The sequence below is a fragment of the Eurosta solidaginis genome, chromosome 5 (genome assembly GCF_040869045.1).
Source record: "Eurosta solidaginis isolate ZX-2024a chromosome 5, ASM4086904v1, whole genome shotgun sequence".
In the NCBI taxonomy this organism is placed as follows: Eukaryota; Metazoa; Arthropoda; class Insecta; order Diptera; family Tephritidae; genus Eurosta; species Eurosta solidaginis.
Genome location: NC_090323.1, coordinates 15,334,869 through 15,346,693, shown reverse-complemented (window position 1 = coordinate 15,346,693; position 11,825 = coordinate 15,334,869). Strand labels below are relative to the sequence as shown.

Here is an 11,825-nt window from a genome sequence, read left to right as displayed (position 1 = left end):
CCACCAATACGTTGTTGACATGTATGCGAAAATTGAAGCAGAACGCCTTAATTATCTTCGATTCAATCAAGCCAAATTACGATCGGAAGAATACATACACTTGCGAGATGCAATAGTGAATGATGGCAATGTTAATGATATCGGACGTTTAACAATTTTACCATCGACATATGTTGGCAATCCGCGCCACATGCACGAATATACGCAAGATGCAATGTCATACGTTCGCAAATATGGTCGTCCCGACCTATTCATAACATTCACATGCAACAGCACGTGTATTTCGACAAAAAGTAAGAGCACTGATGGATTTGATTATCAAATTGCGAACTTTTGGGGAGGTGAGTTGCTGGATGTATTCGATTAAATGGCAAAAGAGAGGGCTGCCACACGCGCATATCTTGATATGGCTGGTTCGTAAAATAACACCCGATCAAATTGATATCATTATATCAGCTAAAATTCCAGATGAAATCAGTGAGTGATCCAGAATTATTTGACGTTGTCACGAAAAATATGATCCATGGCCCTTGCGGCCAGATAAATATGAATTCGCCATGCATGATCGATGGAAAATGTTCAAAACGGTATCCAAGAGCATTAACTTCGGATACTATTACAGGTGCCGACGGATACCCATTGCACCGACGTCGGTCACTGGAGGATAATGGCCATACAACAACAATTAAAATACGCAATCAAGACGTTGAAGTTGATAATTGTTGGAGTGTGCCTTATTCTCCACTATTGTCAAAAGTATTTCAGGCTCACATAAATGTTGAGTACTGTAATTCTGTGAAATCGATTAAATACATTTGCAAATATGTGAATAAAGGCAGTGATATGGCTGTTTTTGGAGTACCTGGTGACAATAGCATTGATGAAATCGCACAATAAGCTGGAGACATTGGTGCTTTATCGGTAACCTTATAACAGCTGATTCGACCAACCTTATGAGAATCAATGCAATCGATTATTGGTGCCGCTAAGGTCGTAACCATATCGTAGCCAACCAATTGGGGTTTGGTTTACGATAAACAGCTGATTACGTTAGGGATACGGATACAGCGATACGACATACGGCACCAATGACTCTGGCTATATCAAATGGGGCGCTACATTAGCACTAATGAAGCTCTTTGGAGAACTTATTCATTTCCAATTCATGAGCGATATCCTGCTGTGGTTCATTTGGCTGTTCATCTTGAAAATGGACATCGTGTGTCTTTTACCGATGCAAATGTACAGCAGAGAGCAACACAACCACCACCAACAACATTAACTGCATTCTTTCAATTGTGCGAAAGCGATAACTTTGCCAGAACGTTGCTGTATTCAGATGTAACGCATTATTTCACTTGGACTGCAAAGAACGGGCAACGACGTAAACAAGAAACACCTCTTGATGGCCATCCGGGTGTTTTTTTTTTTTTGCAGATACCATGGGAAGATTGTACAAAGTTCATCCAAACAATGCATAATGTTATTATTTGCGATTGTTGTTAGTAAATGTTGTTGGGCCACGTTCATTTTAACATTTGCGAAGAGTAGAGTTCGGCCGTTTCGTTCTGAACTTGTTCAATTGACCGGGTCTCTCAACTGAACAAGTGAACTAGATCTTCGACTTCGGTTCTATTTGTTCTTTTAGATCGTTTTATGTGATATTATTCTTTGCTCTTCGGTCGCGGACATTGTAAATCCATAACGTAGAAATTCACAGTGAGCACGAATGTCGATGATACATACACAAAGCATTGCTGCATACACACACCCACCCATCTATACTTGTTGACTTTTTTCGTGGGTGTGAGCAGTAGTGAACAAATTTGCTTGAAAAAAAGGAACAGATGAACAAAAGAACAACTTGTTCGTTCATCAGAAAAAGAACGAAAGAACCGAATCTCTGATATGAACGAAAAAGTACAACTCTAGCGAAGAGGGAATGGTCATTTATGTATGACGTATCGTGAAGCATGCGAGCAATTAGGTTTGCTTGAAAATGATGCGCATTGGGATTTAACGCTTCACGATGCATCGATTGCTCCTTCTCCACATCAAATACGTATCTTATATGCCATAATCGCGTCAACATGTTTTCTATCAAATCCTCTTGAATTGTGGAATAAATACGAAGATTTTATGGCAGAAGACTATTTGATTCGAATGCGTCATCACACAATCATCAATGTATAATGAGTCATTGATAGCGATTGAAGATATGTGCCTTACGATTGCAAATAAAGGATTAGGGCAATTAGGTTTGTCACCACCCAATCGTCCAATGCATAATTTATTTGATCGATAATTGCAACGTGAACAGCAGTATGATCCCAATGAATTGCAAACATTTGTGAATTTGAATGTTCCTAAATTAAATGACCATCAAAAACATGTCTATGATACCATCATCCAAGCGGTACAAAATGAAGTCGGTGGATTATATTTTTTGGATGCGCCTGGTGGTACGGGAAAAACATTTGTGATATCACTCATTTTGGCAGCCAATTCGATCGCTGCTACTCTATTGGATGGTGGACGAACACTATGTATTAAAATTGCCGTTGAATGTGCAGGTATGATTATATTTATTGATTGATCACTTTGAAATTGAATCGATATTAATTAAAATGTAATTATTTTCAAATTAACAGGTGATTGAACATCCCACGTGCAATATTTCGAGAAATTCTGCGATGGCAAAAGTTTTGCAACAAGCAGCAATTATTCTATTGGATGAATGTACAATGATGCATAAAAAATCGCTGGAAGCATTACACCGTACAATGCAAGATCTACGTCAGAATCAAGAAATTTTTGGTGGTGCATTAATATTATTGTCAGGGGATTTTCGACAACATTTCGATTTGGTTCCACGATCAACACCGGCGGATGAGATCAACGCATGTTTAAAGTCTTCTCTTCTGTGGGGACATGTGCAAAAATTGACATTGAACATAAATATGCGCGTTCAATTCCACAACGACCAATCTGCAGATCGGTTCTCGAAGCAATTGTTAGATATTGGCAATGGAAAAGTTCGAGTCGATAATACAAATGGATTGATTACATTGCCGAACAATTTCTGTACCATTCTCCAATCAACAGAAGAGTTGATTGAAAGTGTGTTTCCAAATATTGTTCAAAATTACAGGAATCACAATTGGTCGAGATAACGCGCAATACTGGCACCAAAAAACTTACACGTCAATGCAATTAATTATCAGATTCAAGAAAAATTGCCAGGTGCAGTGACATCATATAAATCTGTTGATAGCGCAATGAATGCAGATGATGCAGTGAATTATCCAATTGAATTTTTGAATTCATTGGAACCACCTGGTATGCCACCGCATTATTTGAATTTAAAGGTTGGCTCATCAATTATTTTACTGCGGAATTTAAATGCACCAAAACTGTGCAACGGCACAAGATTAGTAGTAAAAAAAATTGATGCCGAATTTAACTGAAGCGACAATATTGGCCGGAACAGCGAAAAATGAAATTGTACTCATACCACGTATTCCACTGATTCCAACAGACATGCCATTTGAATTTAAGCGTTTGCAATTCCCAGTGCGTCTATCATTTGTCATGTCCATCAATAAGGCACAGGGACAAACGCTTCAAATATGCGGATTAAATTTGGAGGAGCCGTGCTTTTCACATGGTCAGGTATACGTGGCCTGCTCAAGAGTTGGAACTCCAAATTGTTTGTTTGTGCTCGCTTCCAATGGGCAAACTAAAAATATTGTATATCCAAATGTTTTGGATTGACATTAATAATTTTGAAATACAATGCATTCATTTCATAAAAAAAAAAATTATAATCTTTCATTTCTTTTTTTTTGTTGGTTGCTACGAAGTGCAACGGGGTCCACTAGTATTTTTATAAAAAATCTTAGCAAAGTGAGACGACCCATAAGGTTGAGCACATCGAATTAGAGTGCTTAGAATACATAATCGGGCACGGATGCCTGTTACAAGTGTGGAATGAACTCGAACGACCACAAGCATACTCAGTGCCATGGCTTAACAACTGATCATGGTGTGCTTTCCCTACACTATAGACTTCATAAGCAATTAAGGTTAGACGACCTGGAAGGTCGCAATACTATTGGGGCGAGTACCTGATACCGGGTACATATGCGATAACACATTGTCACTTCGTCATCAATACGAAAAAAATCGTCTGACTATATTTATCGAATGTCTGGCTCCATGAATAAATAAGTAAAAGTTTACTATTTTCTTGTGGACAAAAAACGCGATCAAGTTTTAGAAACTGAGCAATTTGCAAAAGCTTTGAAGTGTGACCTTTGACTTTGATTAAACAATTGGCCGCCTGCCTATATATTTATGTACAAACCTTGATAGTACACAATAACGCTACTCTATACCATACATTTTACTGATCAGAAGTTCAAGTAACGTCTAGCGGAGCTAGGATCTAATGCCGTAAGTCTGAGTTGAGAGGATCAACTTTAAGTCCGCGTATTACCTTATTTTATTTAGACTTCAACTTTGACCGAAATGCAGGAAAATGCAATGAAGAAAACGCAAAAAAATTACAAACATATTCCACAAAAAATAAGTCTCTTAGTCATAACGTATCCAAAACAAGAATAAAATCTACAAAAAGTCATTAAATTCACCAACTCAAATATTTTTAGGTTACGGATATAGCGAAAAACCAAAAACCAATTGATTGGCTATGTTATGGTTATGACTTTGGCGTTATGGTATGGCACCATTAATCGATTAGATTGATTTCTATAATGTAGGTTCGATCAGCAATTTTATCTGGTTATGGTTTTGTGGTTATAAGTCACCATTAATTGGCCCATTAGGGCCTTAGGAACCTATCTTTTACACGTCAATTACGCGGCTCACCCTACAAGAATACTGACTATCATATGACTATCATCTGATTGTCAGCAATGTCAACCTAACGATCAGCGCCTCATACAAACTTTCTATCACAAACTTAAGGGGACTTGCGCAAATGTGATGTAAACAACTGTGTACGTGTGAGTTTTTGTCTCCTTCTTATACACCAACATGGCCTACTGATTAAGTATATAGCCGTACTGCTCACTCTCATTCCTTTTCCTGGATCAGTGCTGACACTCTATCAAAGAGTGTCATAAATGACAGTTTACTGTAGATATCAGGTTTGACTGTTATACTATCATAAATGACCATTGTTATATTCCGCAAAAAATGAAACAATGCTTTTTGCTTTTTATTTACTTTATTTCATTACGTTTTTAATTTTGTACGCGATAAAAGCATACGTGTTTCTTATTTGTTTAAAATAAATAGTTTTATAAGAATTCGAGTTCAGACTGTTCAATTTAAATTCAGAAAATAACAAAACAGAAGAGCGCTTTCCTCATGCGGAAACACATTTAAAAATGAATCACCACGATCCACTATTATTTTTCGCGTATCAATTTTTTAAGTGCGCCCCATACATTCCGACAGCTTTTGGTAGTTTTTAATATTATTTTCAATTTTTTTTCTTTTAGCATGGAGCTTTGAAATGCTCTCTTTTTCATTTTTTAAACTTATTTTTTATATGGTTTTCGTCGGTTGAAAATGGCGGAATTTAAAAAATAACAAAACAACCGTGATAATCATTTGTTTGTCATATGACAGTCAGTAGTGACAACATGATTAAATCGGATAAACTGTTCTCGCATACATAAAATTCCGTTGAGAATTATGTATCTGTCTCACATGCATAATGGTATCTGCTGTATGTTCTTTTGTTCTGTACTAGGTGTCCGAAGCTTTCCCAGTTTGAGTCTTTTTTCATGATTATAGGCTGTCGTTGGGTACATGCGGACATGCGTGAGCGAACAAAGGTACATACATAAATTTGAGTATCACTGTTTACGTCATCGCAGGATCAGCATTGTCAATTACAAGTGTGAGTGTATTAGTAAAACTATCAGCGTTTCTTGTAAGGCAAGTATCCTTGTGCCAATTATCAATTTGCACAAGGATTAGTCCGATGTGTGCACTGGTTGCGCTATTTGCGCAGAGAACTGCGCTAAAATCAAAACGATTTTGATATTTACGCATGGCTGCAAATATTGCACATGCTTTTTCTTTGTGTGTGGTGAATCTTACACAGTTTACCTGCGATTCCTGATAATATAACATCAGTAATTATTGCTTAAAAATGTTAATATCGAAGGCGTAAGGACCATCTCTAGCTTGTAACAGGAATTGACACAAATTCAATAATACATAATAATTTTTTATACAATATAGAACACATGTTTCATTTGTTGCGCTAGTTGAAAAATGAATATTGCGCAGTGCTGCAATTAGTTGAGCTGGTCTTGCAATTAAAATATATATTTTATAAATACAATGGAAAATAAACGTGCGAGTTTTTCGACTTATACCGTGAATTACCAGCACTGTGGAAAATAAATAGTGATATTTTATACAATTAGAGCCTTTTTTATACAATTAAAACACATGTTTCATTTGTTGCGCTACTTTAAAAAATAATATTGCGCAGTGTTTTTGAGCCGTGTATGTCAAAATTTTCATTTGCACACATTTCGTCGTTTTATATATCCGCATGGTTTTTGTGTCATGTATGGGCCGTCTTATTAGGCACGAGGCTACGCGTCATAGACGCTGCAGGTGAAATTTGTACGCTTTGATGCCGAACACATGTATTTGAATGGAGAGCTGCATACGAGGCGTCAAAGCGACAAAGCATGCAATTTTCGTGTAGCTAAGCGTACAGCAATGTTGGTCGCTGAGCGTACGTACGCTTGAAAAAAAAAAAGAACAAGATGTTTGTTTACATTTTTTGTATGCAAATTTGTGTAATTAGTTAAAAAATGTTACTTTAGTTAATAAAAGTGCGTGAAAGGTATATTACCAAAGCGAAAAAGAGTATTAAACACCACAACAGCTTGGTTAGACATTGTTGAAGCGTTTAAAAGGCTAAAAAGTGCTGGAAACTAGAAATCACCCTTTTCTCTAGTCCGCGTTGGTTTAAAATTGCCTTTGATAATTTACAAAGGCACGGGGATGTAAACAACGTTTAATACCTATTTTCCTTTGGTTTCGGGGACGGATATAGCTGAAGAAATTTAATTTTTTATTTTTTTCAATAATTGTTTGCTTTTGTAGCGACGCTCGAGAGTGGCTTCGTGTGCAGATTTTGAGGTGTAGAGAAATTGTAGCTATATGAATTATCTTTTACGCGTCTATGACACGTAGCCTCGTGTGCACCTTGCCTTACGGAAATCAATCTAATCGATTAATGTTGCCATACCATAACGATAACGCCATAACCATATCATAGCCAACCAATTGGTTTTTGGTTTCTCGCCATATCCATAACCTAAAAATATTTTGAGTTGGTGACTTTAAAAACTTTTTGTAGATTTTATTCATTGTTTTGGATACGTTATGACTAATACTGTTTTCACACAGAAACTTAATGATCTCATTTCACCTTCTAATGAAATCGTAAATTTTTTGCTTTCACACAGAAGTAACTGCTCGATTAGTATGAAGGATGAAATGTCAAGCGAATAAAATGGCAATGCTATATGACAGACAATCATGGCGGAACGATACAAGGTGGCAGCATGGTGACATACCTACAAACAAAATAAATTCCATATACTTGTAAATTCGATGGACAAATATCAAAATCGTACTGCGCCGGTAGTTGATGTATCAAATCAAATAAAAAAGGTTATAATCAGCTGTTCGATGCGGCCACCTTGTATCGTTCCGCCATGCAGACAATGACATTTACTTTGACAAATGACCTTTTTAAGCACTGAACACACCAAAAACTAAGAAGCGGAACGCGGCCAACAGAGTTCCATTGTGCTTATGACTTCATTAGGCATTCGATTAGCTACTATCTTGTAGGGAAGATTGAGCTCAATAAGCGTCTTAATGTAGAAAAATGCCTTTATTATTCAATAAGCCGTCTGTGTGAAAATAGTATAAAGAGGCTTATTTTTTGTGGAATATGTTTGTAATTTTTTGCGTTTTCTTCATTTTTATGAAATTTTCACGATTTTTAGGTTAAGGCACCATGAATCGATCACTTTGGAGATGGTTATGGTTATGGAATTGGCCCTTTTAATCGATTACATTTGCCGTCTTTCAGTGAGTTTTACAGCTGCTATTTTGACACCGGATGACGGCAAGTATGTATACATAAAACCAGTGCGTGGTTGCATTTTATCAGAGTTGCCATATTGAAATTTTATTATCAGTTATTTGTATGCAATATTTTACTTTTGGTAACTCTGTTCGATCGTCATCGTGTGGTGATCGCGTCGTTAAAAAACCAGCAATGATCGGCTGATGGTGATCTGCAAACGCATATTAAAATTTCATCGAATTCAAAAATCATGTCATGCGCGGACCGGGTGTCTTTAAATGGAATCAGCCTATAGAAATTTTGCCGCGTTGGCGTTTAACAATACCTTAAATTAAGATAAACGCCTTCATCGCTTGAGAGCGAAGAAAATGGCAAGGCATTTCTTTAGTAACGTTCCAATCACGCAACAACGATGTGATCCTAAAGCTGCCGGGCAACGCACAAATTTACTTGATGATTACCATAGCAACGGGTAGTTGTATGCGTATCGGGTGATCAGAGGCGGCGTAAGGCGTGGGCGGTGTGGGCCACCGCCCACGGCCTCGCGGTGATAAGGGCCTCGCGGCCCACAACGAACATATAATTGAAAAAGTATGAAAAATACCTAAGAACACGGCACAAGGCTGTTCTTATAATAAGCTAGCTGACCCCTCAGGCGTTTTTCTGCGTAATTGTACCTTTAAAACTTTTAACTAAAAAAAGGACCTCTGGTAATTTTTTAAAGAGACCGATCTTAATTTTGCTTAGTCCGAAGATAATTTTATGGCAATTATCGAAAAGAAACTTGAGATGTGTGGACTTTTTCTGCTTTTCACTTTATAGAATGTCAAATCTCCCACCATCTTTGTATAAAACTTTAGAATTTAAATTAATGTCATTAGTTGAGAATTGTTAATATTGTGTCCGTTGTTGCACTGAACGCCTCACTTAAAATAAATTTTTAACTTAAAGATATTCCAATCTTCGGCGCCACAAATTTATGTTTATGTAATAATCAATATTTCTGTTAAAATCAATTATTTCGAAATCTCATCTCTTCCGTTTCTGACAATTTGTTTATATTTAGTCTTGCAACATTAGTTGGCGTTAAGCTGCTGTAGCGGGGAGTCCCCTTTAAGAGAAAGAGCATTGCTCGGGACTTTCCCTTATTAAAAAGCATTGTGTATCAAAACAAATGCATATGATATGTTACCTGTCAAATTTGACGCATAGCCATTTCCAATGAAAGTACAAATCGCGTTCAGACGGAGTCTTGTTCGTTCCTTTAAATAAATAATAGCGTCACATATTTTTAAAACTATAACAAGTGTTTAAAAAGTTGAGATAGGTAAGAAACCGTTATGTGATTGAAAATTGAGGTTATTATTTGTTTTATATCTTTTATTTGTTGCGCTAGAGTCCGCCTAATTTTACGGGTACAATATTGGCACTTTCTTCATAATTTATCAATCATGTCACTCTTAAGTACTAAGAGAGATAGAGATAAAGGGAGAAAATGGGAATCTGGTTCAGCAAAAAGAAAAAAAATCTGAAAGAGCTGTATCAAACCATGTTTTAAGTTCAGGTATGATGAAGTTTCTCAGTCGAGCTGAATCTAGTAGTACTGAATCAATTGAATCGCTTGCTTCCACTTCTCAACAACATGTGTCTGTATCCGACAATTCGGAAATTACTCCAGATGCACCAAATATTGATACCGAACGACGAGATTCGGAAAAAGAAATCAAGAGAGCATGATTGAAATAAGTTCGCCATCTGCTAGTAGAGCCAGTGATGTAGTGGAGCAAACATTTGCCAGTTTTGACGTGGGATTGTGGACGTTTCCCATGGCGGCTGCTAAGCGTCATGAAGTTAAGTCATCTTGATGAACATTATCCTCAAGATGATGATCATAGACACTTTTCCAATTATCATTTCTCAAGAAATTAAGATTAATTGATATCATAAACTTCTTAGCCTCTCATAGTTTGCATTTAGAGGTCACATAGAATCTCTCAAAACTGACGAAAACACTAAGAATTCTGGTAACTTTGTAGACTTATTTAAATTGATAGCTATTTATGATCCTACGTTACAAGAACACTTAAACCGCATTAATAATAAACAACTTACACACCACTATCTAAGCCATGATACTCAAAATGAATTGATTACATTAATGTCAAATACACCTGTGCACCAATAATACCTGTGAAGTGATTGGTAGGATAAAAGAGGCAAAATATTATTCTATTTTACTCGACTGCACTAGAGACTCTAGTAGAGTTGAACAAATGCCGGTTATTTTAAGATATTGTAATACATTAACTGGAACCATAGAAGAAAACTTTATCGGATTTCTTGCTGTTACTGAAACGACTGGACAATATTTGGCTAATGCAATACTGAAAAAAATGGCTTAGATATTCAAAACTGTCATGGCCAAGGATACGACAATGCTGCTAATATGGTAGGCATATATAATGGAGTTAAAACTCGAATTCTAAATATAAATCCCAGGGTACTTTTCACACCTTGAGGTTGTCATAGCTGGAATCTCTTGTTGTTCGACGCAGCCAATTCTTCGGTGGCAGCAAAAACATTTTTTGGTTTTCTTCAGAAGATTCCTTTGCTTTTTTCAAGTTCCAGCAAACGCTGGAAAATAATCAAAGATAAATTAAAGCTGGCGGCCACCGTGGTGTGATGGTAGCGTGCTCCGCCTATCACACCGTATGCCCTGGGTTCAACTCCCGGGCAAAGCAACATCAAAAAAAAAAAAAATTTTAGAAATAAGAATTTTCAATTAGAAGAAAATTTTTCTAAGCGGGGTCGCCCCTCGGCAGTGTCTGGCAAGCGCTCCGATTGTATTTCTGCCATGAAAAGCTCTCAGTGAAAACTCATCTGCCTTGCAGATGCCGTTCGGAGTGGGCATAAAACATGTAGGTCCCGTCCGGCCAATTTGTAGGGAAAAATCAAGAGAAGCACGACGCAAATTGGAAGAGAAGCTCGGCCTTAGATCTCTTCGGAGGTTATCGCGCCTTACATTTATTTATTTTTTAAATTAAAGCTTACGATGAAGCCTTTATCAGACACAAGGTGGGAAAGCAGAATCCAGGTGGTGAAGGCTGTATTATTGCAATTTGATGATGTTGTTGAATGTATAGAATACTTAAAATGCCAAAAGGAAAAATCGGACACACTCACTGATTGCGATTCCATTTTGAACGAAATGTTCAGTTTGGAATTTATCGTATCATTACATATCTGGTATGAGCTATTAACTCGTGTCAATACCATTAGCAAATTGTGGCAATCTGTACAAGTCCATTTAAGCGTTACTCTTGAACATTTGCGTACATCTTGTGAATGGATAAAAGAATATCGACAAACTGGATTCGAAAAATGCTTGTCTGACGCTCGTCAGTTTATTGAGAAAAGCAGTTACGATTTGCCCAAAGATTTTAAAAATAAAAGAGTAGCCAAAAAGAAAAGGATGTTTGATTATGAAGGCAGCGATCAACCTATAAAGTCTGCAGAAAGCCGGTATGAAACCAATTTTTTTAATACCATGATTGATTCTGTGATCAGTAGCATGGAATCGAGATTTATGTCTTTAAGACAACATTTTGAAGATTTTAGTTTTATATATGACTTAAACCAGTTAAAACGAATTCCAAAGGAGCAACTA

At 36.9% G+C, this 11,825-nt stretch overlaps 1 pseudogene; it reads left to right on the top strand.

Annotated features, from left to right (window-relative positions):
- The first annotated feature begins 546 nt into the window (after positions 1-546).
- LOC137254120 (uncharacterized) lies at positions 547-9,895 on the top strand (annotated as a pseudogene).
- The last annotated feature ends 1,930 nt before the right edge of the window (positions 9,896-11,825 follow it).